General features: G+C 48.7%; 2 long non-coding RNA genes across 2 annotated transcripts; both read right to left on the reverse strand.

The window, feature by feature from the left end:
• Nucleotides 1-12,417: 12,417 nt before the first annotated feature.
• On the reverse strand, nt 12,418-14,796 carry LOC134735740 (uncharacterized). The gene is made up of 2 exons (XR_010119157.1): nt 14,495-14,796; nt 12,418-13,905 (listed from the first exon to the last, which is right to left on the reverse strand). It is a non-coding gene; the product is annotated as an uncharacterized lncRNA (long non-coding RNA).
• Nucleotides 14,797-14,821: 25 nt separating this feature from the next.
• On the reverse strand, nt 14,822-16,476 carry LOC134735739 (uncharacterized). The gene is made up of 3 exons (XR_010119156.1): nt 16,375-16,476; nt 15,440-16,010; nt 14,822-14,932 (listed from the first exon to the last, which is right to left on the reverse strand). It is a non-coding gene; the product is annotated as an uncharacterized lncRNA (long non-coding RNA).
• Between the last annotated feature and the right edge of the window lie 581 nt (nt 16,477-17,057).

The following is a 17,057-nucleotide window of genomic DNA, read 5'->3' on the forward strand; positions in this document are numbered from 1 at the left end:
GGTCGTTGGCTGAGCCCGTGGCTCCGGGCCCCTGGTCGGGCGGCTGCTGGCCCCGGAGAAGTCCGAAGGCTTTGAATTTATTTTACTTTCGGTTTGCTGAGCTTTGCGAAAGTGTAGATTAACATTTTTTCATTGAATTTGGAGGTTTTCGGCTAGTATTTCTTTAAGTATTCCTTCTGTTCCTTTTATTCTATCCTCTCCTGAAAATTCCCTTATATGTGTTTTGGTACACTGGATTGTGTCCCACAGGTGTCCGAAACTCTGTTCATTTTTCTTCTTTTTAATTCATGTTCCTCATACTGGATAATTTCACCACCTATCTTTAAATTTACTGATTCTTTCTTCTGCCTTCTCAAATCTGTTATTGAGGCCATCTAGTGAAGTTTTTATTTCTATGATTTTATTTATCAATTACTGAATTTTATTTCTTTTTTAACATTCCATCTCATTATTGATGTTCTGTATTTGGTGACATATCATTCTCATGCATTCCTTTAGTTCTTTTGACGTGGTTTCCTTTAGTTCTTTGAACTTGTTTAAAATTGTTCGTCTAATATGTTCACCTAGTATGTCCAACGTCTGGTATATGCAGTCTACAAAAGGCATCTTAGATTTTAAAAATGAATAGGTTAAAAAAAGAGGGTGGAAAAAAGTATACCATGTAGAAAACTATGATAAAAGAGCTGAGACAGCTCTACTAATATTGGACAAAGTAGACCTTGAGAAAAATAGCGTTACTAGAAATAAAGAGGCATATTCTATAATGATAAAATTTCAATTTATCAGGAGGATATAAGGATTATAAACATATACACAATTAGCAACACATCCCCCAAATACATAAAACATGAAAATGACAGAATTGAAGGGATAAACAAATCATTAATAATAGTTGAAGATTTCAGCACTCCATTATCAATCATTGATAGAACAACTAGATAGAAAATCAGCAAGGATACAGAGGCTGAAACATTATCAACCAACTTGACCTACTTGACAACAACAAATGAATTATACACGCTTTTGAAACACACATGGAACATTCTCCAGGATAGACTAGCTGGGAGCGCATAAATTATCTATAAATTAAAAAAAAATTGAACTAATACAATATATGTATTCCAACCACAGTGGAATTGAATTAGTAATCACCAACAGTTGGAAACTTCAGGAATCCACAAATAACAGGTCAAAGAAAAAAAACACAGGGGAAATTAAAAATAATTATGCATGAATTGAAATGAAACCATAACATGTCAACATTTATGAGATGGAGATAAAGCAGTGCTTAGAGGAAAATCTACAGCTGTAAATGCCTACATTGGAAAAGAAAAATACCTCTAATCAATAATTCAACTTTCTATGGTAAGAAGCAAGGAAAAGAAGAGAAAACTAACCCCAAAGCAAGCAGAAGAAAGCAAATAATAAAAATGAAAGCAAGAGTAGATGGAATAGAAAATAAAACACTATAGAGAAAAGTAATGAAACCAAAAGTTGAATCATGGAAAATAACAACACAATTGACAAACCTTTAGCTAGGCTTGCCAAGAAAAACAAATGGCCTCAAATTCCTAAAATCAGAAATGAAATTGGGCACATCACTACCAACTTTATAGAAATTTAAAGGATTATAAAGAAATCCTATGAACAACTTTATGCTAACATATTAGACACCTTCGATGAAATGGATAAATTTCTAGAAAAACTAATTACCAAAATTGACTCAAGAGGAAATAGAAAATCTGTATAAGCCTACAAGAAGTAAAGACATTAAAATTGTCATTGCATATCTTCCCACAAAAAAGGCCCAGGCCCAGATGTCTCCACTGGTGAATTCTACCAAACATTTAAAGAAAAAAATAATACAAATCTATACAAACTCTTCCAAAATATAGATCAGAAAGGATCACTTCCCAACACATTGCATAGGAATGACGGGAATGTTGTAAAATCATATTCTAGTGAGTATATACTTTTATACATAAGGAAGTTAAGAGACACAGGGCCCCATTTGTGATCCTTTGGGAGTGTGAGAAGCACATATTTCCTACACCCATGTTCCCATTTGGAAGGGTTTCTCTGACCAGCATCAGCCACAAGTGACTTTGCTGAGTAGGGCATCCAGAAGAAGGGGCTGAATGTGGCATTTGATGGCCTTTTCCTCCTTTCTCCTTGGAATCTGACTGTCTACATGGAGGAATCATACTCCTGGGTTCTCTCCATTAAGTGATAAGCTTCAGGAGACAGGTGTTGACCATGGGTGCCTGTGCGTATTATTTTGAGGAGTAAATTCAATTCCTGGAGAGAATAACATATAAGCAAGTGCTTTGGGGTCACAAACTGCTTCCCAGGTCATTAGGGGAGGGAGGAATAAAGATGCTGTGTTGTTGGGCATTGTTTTGACTTCTCAATTTATCTCTCAGTTGATTCACAGAGATGTAATGAAAATGAATTAATTGACTTATTGATTGATTGAAATTAGTGGAACAAGGAGGCATGTCTTTTCTTGCCTCATAAAAGCAAGTCAAGGCCGGGTACGCTGGCTCACCCCTGCAATCCCAGCACTTTGGGAGGCCAAGGTGGGTGGATCACCTGAGGTTGGGAGTTTGAGACCAGCCTGACCAACATGGAGAAACCCTGTCTCTATTAAAAATACAAAATTAGCCAGGTGTCGTGGTGCGTGCCTGTAATCCCAGCTACTCAGGAGGCTGAGGCAAGAGAATCGCTTGAACCCAGGTGGCTGAGGTTGCTGCGAGCCGAGATTGCGCCATTGCACTGCAGCCTGGGCAACAAGAGTGAAACTCCGTCTTAAAAAAAAAAAAAAAAGCAAGTCAGTGGTGGGGTGAACCAGGGCGAAAAATGTTGACTCCAACAAAGCACAGCCAAATCTCCCTAGGCTTGGTGAATCCAGTGTAAGTTTCTGAGACAGATTTACAAGAACTTCCATATCTTTTGCAAAAAAAATGCAATTCAATTTACAGCAAAATGAAAGGAGCACATTCGAGTTCCTGGCACGCTCAAGCTTATTGACAAAATGCCCACCAGAGTTCCCTCTCCTGCCTGTCTCAGATGGGCTGGGCTGGGCTGGATGTCATTTTAGCAGATTCACACAGGGAGGCAGGCGACAGCTTGTTTTAAAGATCCTTCTTTTTTGAGGGAAGCTATTGTTCAGATTGGAGTAATTAAAAGTGACAATGGGATGGGGGATATCAGGAGATGCTGAGATACAATGTTTCAGATAAAGGCCTCGGCCCTGATTTGCAATTTGTCCCAGTACAGGAAGACCCAACAGGCACAGAGAAATTGACAGCCTCTTGTCAGGACCCAGTTCAAATCAGACATCGTTAGAGAGCTTCCTGACCTGTGAGCAGAACTTTCATCTCTCGGGACATTGGCCTCCGTGGTACCATTTCTATCCAAGACTTCCCAGGTATGAGAAAAGATCTCTCTTCCTTCTTTCATTTTCAAACCATTTTAACTCAGAGACACATTTTCCTGGAATTTGAAACCTCATGATTTTTTCACTGGGGAAGGTGCATTTCTCAGGAAAATGGGGACAGGACAGAAACCAGGTTCCTGGAGAAAGCAGGGTTCAGGGTTCCAGTGTAGTCCCAGCAGGTGAGCCACAACTGCGCTCTGGCCCCTGGTTCACAAATGCCCTAGCTGTGTAAATGGGCAGAGGGTGTGTTATTCTGTTAAAGGCAGGATTTGAGCCACTGTATTGCTGAGGCGTGGTCTATGACTTCTAGGAGAATCCTTTTGGGTCTTCTGATTTTACAGCTTCTGTATTCATATTTAGTTCGTATCTAACATAAGGAATGAAGTTCTGATGCATGCTACCCCATGAATAAGCCATGAAAACAAGAGGCTGAGTGAAAGAAACAGACAAAAAGATCACAGAGGGTCTGATTCCACTAATAGGACATGTCCAGAATAGGTGAATGTGCAGAAATGGAAGGTAGATGAGGTTGCCAAAAGCTGGGAGGAGGAAGACAAGGGGAGTAACTGCTAACAGGTAAAAGGCTTTCTTATGGGGGTTATGTAAATATTTTGGAACTAGATAGAGGTGGTGGTTGCACAACATTGTGAAGGTGCTAAGTGAGGCAGAACTGTGCACTTTAAATTAGTTAATTTGTGTTATGTAAATTTCACCTCAAATAAAGATTAAGTGGGGCGGGTGGGCTCTCAACTCAGAACCAGAGCAAGTACTTCAATCCCAATGCAAATGTTACTTGGCTATTTTGGCTGCACCAACCTGAGCACTTCCATCAGAGCTGGCTCCCTGAATCCCAGGATCCAACCTGTTTGTTGTATATGCTCCTTGGGGAGCTTGGCTCATGACCTGACTTGGAAATGGCATTTCCAGGTGCTAGGATCTCTCTGTGCCCAGTGCTGGGGCTGCACCAGGCACTGAAGCCTTCCCACCCCAGGAGGGCTGTGTCCTCCTCCTGTGTGATGAGGAAGAATGTGCTGCTTAGTCACTGGCCTCAGTGGTGGTCTCTGGACATGAGCTAGGTCTCAGTGAGCCCAGGGATGGGAAGCCTGGTTCTGTCCCTGAAGCCACATGCTGCCTCCAAAGTGGGTGTTTTCCGTTTGTTGAATGGTAAGTCACCTCTCCCCCGAAACTCTTTTATCTATAAATCTCCTTTCCTTGTTGGGGACCAGAGCCCAACTGCTCCTGCTTGGTGCCTTGGTGGCCTGGAGTGGGCCACAGAGGTCTGTTTGCAGATTCGCTTCTGTCACCATCACGAGTTCTGACACGCTGGCCCAGGCATAGAACTGCAGGTCACCCTGATGTTTCCATGGGCACCAATGTTACCAAGCCCCAAGACTCATCCTATGACCAGATTAGATCTGAGCCAGATCTGCGGCCCTCCGTGGCCTAAGATAAGAGAGTCTAGGCAACAAGCGCAGGGAGGGGAGGGGCTGGGGCTGGACCCTTCCATTTCAAGAGAGCTGCCGACTGAAGGGGACTCCATCATCCCAGCAGGGAGGGAAGATTCAAACACTGGGCTCACTTGGTCCCTAGCATTCTCCTAAACCCTACTGATGCACCAATATGTGACTGCAGGCCACAAGGTCACCTGTGGAATATTTCCAGGCACATCACAGGCATTTATCAGTTTGTGGAACAAGCTCTGTTCTAGAAGCTTCTGTGATTCAGAAGCGAAGCTTCAGCAGCTCAGGGTTGTAGGACCAGGTAGATCTCACTGTTCTGAGACTTTCCATAATTCCGTCTGTAAACTTTTCATCATAAATGTGATCATCAATTCAGGTTCCCATGACAGAGATCACAGGCTGAGTGGCTTAAACAACAGAAGTTCATTCTCTCCGTTTTAGGAGGCTGAAAGTCTGAGATCCAAAGATCGCCAGGATCATTTCTTTCCAAAGCCTCTCTCCTTAGCTTGTAGATGGCTGCCTTCTCCCTGTGTCTTCTCATGGTCATCCTTCTGTGGGTGTCTGTGTCCTAATCTCCTTTACTTATGAAGACACTACTCCTATTGGATTAGGGCCTACCCTAATGACACATCTAAACATAATTACCCCTTTAATGTCCCTATCTCCAAATTCAGTCACATTCTGAGGTACTGGGATAGTTCAACATATGAATTTAGAAGAATACAATTCATCCCATAGCAACAGCCTTTACTTAGATGGGGATGCTGAGGCAAAAAACAGTCAGCTACTATGAAAAAGAGCTGGGATTTGCTGCCAAGAGGTCAGCTCTCACAGTCTCAGCATGAACTCCTCAGATCACTGGGTTTGACCAAGCTGTGGGATTTCAGAAGGGGTACTGACCTTCTCCTGTTTAACTTTCAAGTTGGGTGACAAACCACCTTGGTTTTCCTAGGGCTATGAGGATTTTCAGGACAAGAGATGTTCAGAGCTTAAACTGGGAAAGTCCTAGGCAAAGCAGGATAAGTTGGTCACCCTCCCCGCATGATTCTACAAAGAAGGACCTGTGATTGGCAATGTGGAGGAGAGTGCCTGCTCCTTGCTGGGATGATGGAGTCCCCTTCGGTCGGCGGCTCTCTTGAAATGGAAGGGCCCAGCCCCAGTCCCTGCCCTCCCTGTGCTCGTTGCCTAGACTGTCTTATCTGAGGCCAGGGAGGAGCGCAGATCTGGCTCAGAGTCCACATTGTGGACGTAGCCCAGAGTTCAGGGGTGAGTCTCTCTCGGGACCCCAAGAAGCCTTTTTTTAAAAAATCAGTTTGTGGAACAAGCTTTGTTCCAGAAGCTTCTATGATTCAGAAGCAAAGTTTGCTTCCGTGAAGAGGTCACCAGCACTTCCCCAAGTGTACTGAGCTGCATAAAGCTCTCCATAGGTGCCCTACCCAAGTGACTCCTCTATGTCAAACCCTGTTCCAGGAGCCGGAGAAGTTAGTGAACAACATTGTGAGGAGAATAAAAAACCCGATAAATCTTTCATTCCCACAGAGGGATTCCTGCAGAAGTAAGAAAGTTGCATAGACACTCAGCATGTGATGAATGCAATGTTAACAGGATGATCAGCAGAAGCTTCTCTAGAAGTTGATCCTGGGGCAAAGATTGGAAAAGGGATACAAAGCTTACAGATGTGCAGAGGCCCTTCCAGGCAGCAGAACAGCATAAAGGTCCTACCAGGAGGCCCTTGTGCTGAAAGTGAGGAGTTGAGGGGAGGTGAGCAGGAGAGAGGTTGGGTAGACTTCCCTAGAGCACTGAAAAGCAACTGCCCCATGTGGGACTCAGAATATCTCAGAACATTAGGGTAGAGGAATTGCCTGGTGCCTCCACCAAAACCACGCCATGAAAACTGTCTGTGTCAGTGAGAGAGTTGGAGAACAAAGGTAAAGAAATGCACCTCTTTCCCTTATGGGCACCTAGGTGCATGGATACACACCTGGTGTTGGGCACAGCATCAAGAATACCTGAACGAGGTGGAGAGAGGGATGGGGGCAAGCAGGAGAGGGTACCCTGCAGTGGAGGATATGGGATGGATGGATCTCCTGCAGGAGACTCATTCCTCTCCTTGACTTTGCTCTGTGAGATTCCCACCAATCTTGGGAGGCCCAGCAGGACCCTCTTGGGAAGCCCAGCAGGTCAGAAGGCAACACTGACTCTCCTTCCTAGGCCTGGTAAGTTACCAACATTTGTCTTTACAGGGTGTGCCCAGGCAGCCAAGGCAGCCCACCGTGGCCCAGCTTCTCTCAATGTTCTCTGGGAAGCTGGATTGGGACAACAGGACAGAGACCCCAGGACACGTGAACATGAGTCATATGGGAGGCGAGTGGTTGGTGGGCAAACCGGTGGTTTTCATCCTGACAGTGCTGGTGGCCTTCTGTGGGCTGGTGGGCAATGGTGTGGTCTGCTGGCTCTTCTGCTTCCAGGTCAGGAGCAGCCCCTACATGACCTATGTCTTTAACCTGGCCGCTGCTGATATGGTCAACCTCTCCTGTGTAACTGTGATCCTGTTGGAGAAAATCCTCGTGCTGTATCACCAGGTGACATTGCAGATGGCCATGTTTCTGGAGCCTGTGTCCTATTTCTCTGACACAGTGGGTCTCTGTCTCCTGGTGGCCATGAATATTGAGAGCTTTCTGTGTGTCCTCTGTCCCACCTGGTGCTGCCACCGCCCAAAGCACACTTCTGCTGTGATGAGCATCCTGAGCTGGGCCCTGGCCCTTTCTTTGCATGTGGTTAGCCAGGTTTGTGAGTACTGGGAGAAGGGCCTGGCATGTGACCAATTTCAGGCAGGCTTTATAATATTTCACATGCTTATTTGTCTTGTGATGCGCATTTCCAGCCTGACTTTGACCATCAGGAGCCTGTACTGCCTGAAGAACTGCTCATCCATCCGGATCTACCACATTGTCCGCTTTGTGGCCATCAGCTTCCTCGTTTGGGGCTTGCCCTTAGTTGTCCTTGTGTACCTGCCAGGAGAAGAATACCTGACCTTTGCCTTTGACCTCCTGTTGCTGCTGTCCATGGTAGTCAGTATGGCTCAACCAGCCATCTACTTCTTGGCTGGCTACCTTTGAAGGAAGAGGCACAGGGAGTCCTTAAAGGTTGTTCTCCCAAGGGCTTTGTTGAATGATATGGAAGGTGGAGGAAACAAGGGGTCTCAGGCAAGGGAACAGCAGGTTACCAGGACTGAGCTCCTCCCACTCCAGGAAGCTGTTCCCCAGGACTGACCATGATGCCCTGTATTGGTCCATTCTCACACTGCTATAAAGAAATATCTGAGACTGGGTAATTTATAAAGAAAAGAGGATTAATTGGCTCACAGTTTGACAGGCTGTACAGGAAGCATGGCTGGGGAGGCCTCAGGAAACTTACAATCATGGCAGAAGGTGAAGGGGAAGCAGGCACGTCTTCACATGGCAGGAGCAACAGGAAGAGAGCAATGGGAGAGGTGCTTACACTTTGAAACAATCAGATCTGGTGAGCAGTCACTTGCTATCATGAGAGCAGCACTGAGGGGAAAATCTGCCTCCATGATTCAATCACCTCCCACCAGGCCCGACCTCCAATACTGGAAATTACAAATTACAAATCATAGCTTGTGGAGTCTGTGCCATAAGGAGGTGCTTGAGTCCTGGCAAACATAAGACTCTGAATAGGGCAGGAAGTCAAGTGGTGGAAACAACTATGACTAGAGGAAATGTTCACTGAAGATTCCCTTTACCTCAATACTGCTCTAATTACATTGCAAATATAAAATCAGGTAATTTTAACAATGCTATGAATAGATAGCATTATTATTATCCCGGTTCAGCCTAAGCCAAAAGACCATTTGGCCCACTTAGCCAGTGGTTATCCAAAGGCCCCAGCACATTATAACAAGCACAGTCCTTCACCATCACGCTCCTCCTTGGTGATCAATCACAGTTGGACTGTTGTGGGTCTCTCTCTGGGCCCTCTGCTCTATTCCATCAGTCTATTTATCCATCCATGGACAATACCACACTTGATGTAGTTACTGCATCTTTATCATACATGTCTATCTACGAGAAGCTGAGTCCTCCTACAAGCAGCTACAGAAGAAAAAGACATATATGTACAGAGAATCAAAAATACAAAGCAGATTTCTTGTTGGAAAATTGCAAGTTGTATGGAAGTATATTTTTTAAAGAAAAAAATGCCAACCTAGAATTCTTTACACAGTCAAAATATTTTCCAATAAAAAGGCAGAATAAAGAGGTTTTCAGATAGATAAACGATGAAAGAAATCATCACCAGGAGATGTACAGATTGAGAAGTGGTAAAGGACATCCATCTAGCAGGAGAATAATGACTCTAGATGGAAATCTGAGTCTACTAAAGGAAGGAGCCCTTTGCACTGCTGGACTCTCCGTAGGATGCTGAATACAAGTAGTGAGAGCTGACATCCTCACCTAGTCCTTCCTCTGGGGTGAAAGCAGGAGACTCATTCCTCTCCTTGACTTTGCTCTGTGAGATTCCCACCAATCTTGGGAGGCCCAGCAGGACCCTCTTGGGAAGCCCAGCAGGTCAGAAGGCAACACTGACTCTCCTTCCTAGGCCTGGTAAGTTACCAACATTTGTCTTTGCAGGGTGTGCCCAGGCAGCCAAGGCAGCCCACCGTGGCCCAGCTTCTCTCAATGTTCTCTGGGAAGCTGGATCAGTTTGAGAAAATTCACTTCTATTCCTAGTTTTTAGGAATAGAAATAGACTGGAAGTTTTTATAAGGTTGTTGGATTTTGTCTAATGCTTTTTCCAAATATACTGAAATAATGATGTGCTGTTGTCTTTTCGTCTGTTAATATGGTGGGTTATACTGGCCCATTTTTAATGTTGAAGCAGCCTTGCATTCCTGGGATAAATTTCACTTTGTCATTCTGTGCATATATTTATATTTGTGTTGCATATGTATGTATGCTCAAGGGCATGTGTTTCTGTGTGTGGCAATGCAGTGGACCTAGATTAGAAAAAAAAAAAACCCTCTAAAAAAGAAGAATTAAGTAAGATGGCTAACAGTACCTAACTTCAAGACTTTTTGTAAAGGTTCAGAAATTCAGATGGTATGGTATTGGTAAGAGGCTAGACAAATGGATCAATAGAACAGAATACAGAGTCCAGAATAGACCATCACATATATGTTTAATTGTTTTTCAAAAATTGTACAGCAAATTCTGTGGAGAAAAGACAATCTTAGCAACAAATACTATTAGAACAATTAGATATGCATATTAAAAACTTCAATCCATACATGGCACCATTATTCAAAATGTATCATAAACCAAAATGTAAGGTCTAAAACTTTAAAATTTGCATAAGGAAAAAGGTAGATATTAGTGTGACTTTGGATCAGAGAAATATTTGTTAGATAAGCACCAAAAGCATGATGCATAAAAGGAAAAAAAAATGATCAATTGGACTTCATCAAAATGATGTGTGCACTCTGAAAGACCCTGTGGGGAGAATGAAAAGACAAGCCCCAGGCCGGAGGAAGTATTTGCAAATCTCACCTCTGATGGACTGATATGCAGGATCTACAAAAAGCTCTGGGGAGTGGACTCCTCGTGGCCCTCAGGAGTCAAAGGGGTGCTGTGCTCAGGGCAGAAATGGGAGATGCCTCTCACCCTGTCATTCATGTCCCCTAAGCAGTGGTGCTCAAAGTCCCCTACCAATGGCCGTTCCTGGGTCCGCAGACCCTTCTCTCCCCACGTCTACACCGACAGGCCAGGCCCCTCCTCCAGGCCACAGGCAGGGACAGTTGGTCTCAGGCTCTGGGTGCTCAGCTTCATGCTCACCCCTTCCTTCAAGGCCTACTGGGCCTGTCTCACAGGATATAGTGAGGTTGTCTGGTATCTCCTGGACATGCTGTCTGGGCCTATTCCCAAGCTGCAGCCAGAAAAATGGAGGGATGTTTGTCAGACCAGGTACCCTTCCCACAGAGCCTGGGTCTAGATACACAGTACAGAGGCCACAGGGTGGCCAGCCTAGAACCTGTGAAGTGTGCTGGGGACCACACAAGGGCTGTCTCCAGACAGCCAGGCGAAGCTTTGCTGGTTTCTCGGTATCTCATTTCTTTCCTTTTCTTTTTTTCTTTTTTTGAGACAGGGTCTTGCTCTGCTGCCCAGTGCAATGGCGTGATCTCAGCTCACTGCAATCTCCACTCTCTGACTTCCAGGCTTACGCCACTCTCCCACCTCAGCCCCACCAGTAGCTGGAACTACAGGCGTGTGCCACCACACCTGGCTAATTTTTTTGTTTTGGTAGAAATGGGCTTTCATCATGTTGCCTACGCTGGTCTTGAACTTCTGGACTCAGGCAACCCACCCTCCTCGGCCTCTACAATCTTGGGATTACAGGCGTGAGCCACTGCATCTGGTTGTTACTTCATTTCTTGCCAGTTACCTTACCCTCATGAAAAACCCCCTTCATTCAAAATCAGTAAGAGGAGAAAGGTGGTAAAAGAATCAATGGAAAGAAAACAGGATATAACTTCTGTCCATATAACTTCTTTATGTCCCATTGGAAAGAAAAGCCTAAAGGGGTCCATTGGTTTCTATTGCTCTGAGGTCCTGAGGATGGGATTACACAGTGCAATAACTACCAGCAGGGTCCATGCTTGACCTCAGCAGACGTCAGTGAGGGACATACCTGGGATCATCTGGGGTCATGGACATGGACTTAGAGCAGAAATGAGTAAACAGGTGTGCACAGGCACGCACTCACATACACATACACATGCACATGTGCACACACAGGGACACACACTTCTGCACTGTTCTAGACTGCTCCCGGGGCAGCAGTCCTGGGCTGCACAGATGAGCCCCTCCCCATCCACTCTGACTCCACAAGGCTCCCCTGACCCCTCTAGTCACCTGGCCCGTTGTCAGTGGTGTCCTTTGTGTCCCGCCTTGGCACAGGCTCAGGACCTGGGATTGCCAGATGCTGAGAGGAAATGAGATGGAAAGGATGAGGGAAGCAAGGGAAGAAGGAAGAGAGGGAGGGAGGGATGTGGGGAGGGAAGGAGGGAAGAAAGGAAGGGAGGGCTGCTGGAGACAAGCCACCCAGAGACAGTAGACACAGGTGACAGCAGATCCTCTCAGGGATGCTTTGTACAGACTGTCATGAATGAGCAATGTCACTGGAACTCCAACTTTTGCTCCCTTCCCAGCCCTCTGGGGGTCCCTATCAGGTGCAGTTTGAATTACAGGAAATTACTGGATGGTCTTAACCCTGGCATCTGCCTGAGAGTGGGAGGCTGCAGTGCAGTGTGGCCTCACAGTTGTGTGGGAACCTTGGCCTTTCTGGTCCTTGGCCCTGCTGCGGCCTTTGGGATGGGGAGGCTGGGGGAGGCTGTGAGAGGCTGGTCAGGGTCTGTGCTGTGCCACCCTCATTTCCCATCCACCCCAGTATGTCCAGGGCTTCCTGCAGAGAGCTCTGGGCAACTCAAAAACAGGCAGCACATAACAACAAAGACTTTATTGGGCTTTAATCAAAATAAGTGGGGGCTTTGAGGCCAAGGAAGGGGTCCTTTTCCCCAAAAAGAGGTTTTCTTAGGCATTGTTGAATCTATGCTGGAAGTTCTGGTCCCACCTTGGAGCCTCCTGCAGTGAGTAGCGCCGTTTCCTGACTTTTTCTGACCACAAAATGCAACTGCCAAGAATGGCAGATGAGGGATCCAGCCTCCTGGACTCTCATTTGCTTAGTTTTCTTCAGTCTTGTGTCCTGGAGCAGATTGTGGACCCTGGAAGCAGGGCCCCAGTGCCATCTGCTTGGGCCTCAGAACTCTGCCCCATTGGTGGTCTGGTGGTGGCCACTTATCCTGCAGGATCCTGGCCATTTCTGCTTCCTTGAATGGATCAGGTTGGTGGCTGGTCCACATGTTTCTGCTCCACCCTCACCAAGGTGGCCAGTGGTAGTTTGAGCTTGGTAACATCATCAGCTTGGCCTTGCCAGGCACACATAGGCCCCGGGTATGTAGGCAGTGCTCCAAGGGGGTTTTCTCCACCTTAAGCCAAATACTAGTTCTGGCCAGGGCCACAGGGGGCTCCATCTCTTGTGTATCTTGGCTGCTGCTGGGGGCCCCAAGGCACCCTTGGTGCCCCTTCCCTTTCAGGGCTCAGGTTGAGTCTGGGCTAGGGCCCTCTGGGTCTGGGAATTGTGCGTTGAGAGGGAGGTTTTGCCCTACAGGTTGGGACCATGGATGCAGGGCATGCTGCTGGCTGGCCTGGGCTGTGGGGATGCCATGCCCACCCTTCCCTCCAGTGGCCTTCAAGTGTCCAGCTTCCCTATCAGTATTGACTTTCCATGTCTAAGGAGCTCTCTGGGGCTTTGGGGCAGCTTGCCAAGTGCTGCCCTGGCTCCTTCTGGGCCATGATGGTCACCGTCTGCCAAGGGTGATCAGATGTAGGCACCACATGCAGGAGAGTTGTCTCTGGCTCTACCTCTGGGCTATCAGGGGGTTGGGCAGTGTCTAGTATTGAGGGTTAGGCCAGTTCTATGGTCTTAGAGGTGTCCAGGGCAGATACAGAAGTGACAGGGGCCTAGCATCTCTGCTCCAAGCTCTACTGTGAAAACCACAGGCCTCTGAGGTCCAGGTTCATGGGGAGCTTAGAGAGGGAGTTCCAATGCAGGAATCACCAAGCACCCTGTGGTCTATCCTGAGCCGGGGATGGGCTGGCCACACTCTGAGTCCCCAGGGCCCCCATAGAGCAGCCTGCTGTCCTGGGCTCTGCAGAAGCTCCCTTATATCTCTGGGCTTTGGCCTTGGGTACAGCATAGCCAGGTGAGGGTGAGGGAGGATGAGGCTCCTGTTTCAGGAGGGCTACACCCATGGGCTGCTGGAGCTGGGCTGTGGGTCAGGGAGAACCAGCCCATCCCCTTGGGGAGGGTTCTCAATGCTGGGGGATGTCTGCAGAGGCCTGGGTGCTGGGGGTGTTTGCTCAGGTTTGGCTGAAAGGAAAGCAGATTTGGTCAGCTTCTCCACTGAGAACATCTTGCTTTTGCCAGGCTGGACTCCACAGACCTGGATCCCTGCAGTCCTCAGGGTCCCCGTGTGGTCCCCCTGGTCTAATGCTGAGGACACTCCTGCAGGCTGTTGCTCCCAGAGCAAGGTGTGTGTGCATGCTAGAGTGGGGAAGCTGTCAGGGAACCTCAAGTCACTCCAGGGACAGCCCCCAGGGTTCAGGCTGACTCAGGCTTCCTGCCTCACACTCTTGCCCCCGGGCTGCTTAGCCTGGGCTTTAGCCTTGATTCAGGGCTCAGATGGATGGGGCCTTAACTGTTACCTAGCCCCTTTGACACCCAATATGGGGGCTTATCTCCACAGTGGGTGAGACACCTTCCACTCCTCTGGGGGATCTCCATGCCAGGGCTGGACTGTTCCCACACTCAGCTGAGCAATCAATCTGGCTCTGGGCCGGGGTTTCAGCTATGCCCTCTCCCCAAATCCTCTTAGGGTCTCTGACACTAATTTTAGGCCCTTGGAGGGGTGCTCAGGAATGAAGGGCCCCTGCTGCTCTCCAGGGCTGCTGGTACTCACAGGTGTGGTTGTGGGCTTGCACAGATGGATCTGACCCCTCCAGTATCCTTCTGGGGCTTTCAGGAGTGAGAGCAGGAGGGTACAGAGGAGGGGCTTGGAAGAGTCTTGCTTACATCTCATTGTCTCTGAGGCATGTCCAGTAAACCCAAGGTCAGCTTTTGCCCTAGGCCCAGACAGCCTGTTTTCAGAAGCTTCTTAGAGGATGAGGGAGAGGAGGGGCTGGAGGAAGGCCCAGGGAGCAGGGCTGATGAGGTCTGGGCACTTCCCACTATTTAATGCCCCACAGGGAGATGCAGAAGGAAACTTGGTGCTGAAGCCCACCTGGGTGTGCAGGTCACAGTGCATGCTTCTGAGTTCCCCCATGGAGGCCTCAGGGTGCCTCATCACCACATCCTCCTCCAGGGCCCAGGCCTAGGACAGTGTGTCCTGAAGGAACTCCTGCAGGCCAAACAGGAACAGCTTCAGGGGGTGTTCTAGGGACAGGGTGACTATCAGGCTGGGAGGGGTCTGTGGGAGAGTCAGTTTCTGCACCTTGTTCCCACCCCAGGCACCTTCCACTGGGTGGTGCTGGATCCTACTGAGGCTGCCCCAGGGGTCCAGATGTTCACAGAAAACCACAGCTGGAGGAAGGCCTGGGCAGGCAAGTGCTCAACACACTCTTGCCTTTCATCTGGGTTGTGTCAGGAGTGGGTTTGGTACCCGGGTCTACTCCCTGCCCAGCCCACCAGGCCTGGTCTGGCCCTACCTCCGGGCTGGAGCAGAGAGCCATGAGGACAGTGTGGATGCTGCCCTCAGGTCATCGCACACCAGAAGCCAGGGATCTGTCCTGGCTATAGGATCCATGGTCTGTCCTGCATGCTCCTTCTGGACACCACTGGTGACCCAGGGACTTAATTCTGTGTGCTGTGAAGGCCATGTATACCATAGTTGTCACCACACACTCACCTTCCAGGAGGTAGACATCCCAGAGCCTCAGGATGAGCATGAAGGAAGTCTGTGGGAACAGCAGGTGTGGGAGGACCTGGCCTTTCCAGCTTGGGAGCTGGTGGCTTGAGCAGGGCCTCAGTCTGGACTTCCTGAGGCTCCCTCTGCTTGGGAAGAGACCCGCTCCATCTTCCGTAAGGCTGGGTCAGACAAGGTCCAGCAGCTCTTCATGGGGATGGACTCATCTCAGCAGAAATGTGGCTCCCAGAATAAGGGGCTTCCTGAGGGCTTGTGGCTTCTCTGGCTCCTCTGGCTCTTCCAAGATGGGTCCTGGCCCAGTCTGCCCAGAATTCCCTGGTGTCTGGTGTGTGATGCTCCCATCAGACAGGTCCTGGCTTGTGTGCCCTGCAGAGACCTGCCTGTGCCTCCTGTGGGGTGGGGGTGAGCTGGGTCCTCCTGGGGAAGCCAGACCCCTGGGCTGGGGGAAAGAAGGTACCTGGCCTGGGGTCTCCCTGTTCATCCTTATTCCATCAATGAAGCACCATAGAAACCAGTTTAAGGTAGAAAGCTGGATGCACAACTCTTCCTTGTCCTGATAGAAGGAGTAGAAGTGTTCAGGGAACCCTGGGCTTCCGTGAAAACCTCTGTATTCCAGGCCCCACTGCAGACCCTTCCCCAAGAGGTAGAACAGTGGTGGCTGTGCCCCAACACCTCCCCATGGCATGGGCCCCCAGTGGCTGTACTTCCCTTAGCCCTGGCTCAGCCAGAGCTTGGCCTGGTCCCAGTGCCTCTGTCCCTTCCAGGTAAGGAAAAGGAGACCAAACTTTGAATCCACTGAAAACCAGATCAAGCCCTGGCTGGAAGTTGGCCTCTCACCAGCCCCAGGCTTCCCCTGTCCCCGCTAACCCCATGGGACGCAGGGCCTCTGGGGAAGAGCTGAGGGACTGTCCACTCACCATGTGCTTCATAAGCTCTCAGAACACTTTTAGCAAAACTTGCTCTTGATGGGCTTGGAGACTCTGGAAGTTAGAACATCTTGGGATGTAGACTCCTGAGAGGCTCCTGGGGCCCCAAGGAATCAGAGCCTACTCCTGAGATGTGGAGCCATCAGGCTGGGTAGTGGCAGTTGGGCAGTGGCAGTTGGGCAGCGGGGGTTGGGCAGTGGCAGTTGGGCAGTGGTGGTTACTTCCAGACCCCAAGGCCTTTCACTCTCCCATCCAGTGACCCCGTCATGTGGTCTCGGCCAGGAGAGGAGGGGTGGGAATGCCCCTGGGGCCTGGCTGGAGGCACTGCTTAGTGTCTTCCTGGGCCATGGTTCCAGAAGGGCAGGCCTGCCTTTGAAGCAGTGAGGACAGGTGGGAGCTGGTGGGGTGACCAGGGGTGCTGGAGGGTGCGTGGCCTTCTCCTGGATGTGGGGTCAGGGCAGGGGACACAGGACAGAGAGAAGCTGTCATCTGGGCTTGGTCTAGCCATGGGCAGGGAGGGTGGTTGGGAGGGTGGCCAGCTGGGAGGTGGAAGGACCAGCAGGGTTGTAAGAGTCCCCTGCATAAGGTCAGGGCCAGAAGGTTGTGGCACCAGGATGCAGAAGGTGGTCACAGGGCAGCTGTGATCCCGTTTGCTGATGGGGACAAGAGGCATC

Source organism: Symphalangus syndactylus, chromosome 23 (assembly GCF_028878055.3).
Source record: "Symphalangus syndactylus isolate Jambi chromosome 23, NHGRI_mSymSyn1-v2.1_pri, whole genome shotgun sequence".
In the NCBI taxonomy this organism is placed as follows: Eukaryota; Metazoa; Chordata; class Mammalia; order Primates; family Hylobatidae; genus Symphalangus; species Symphalangus syndactylus.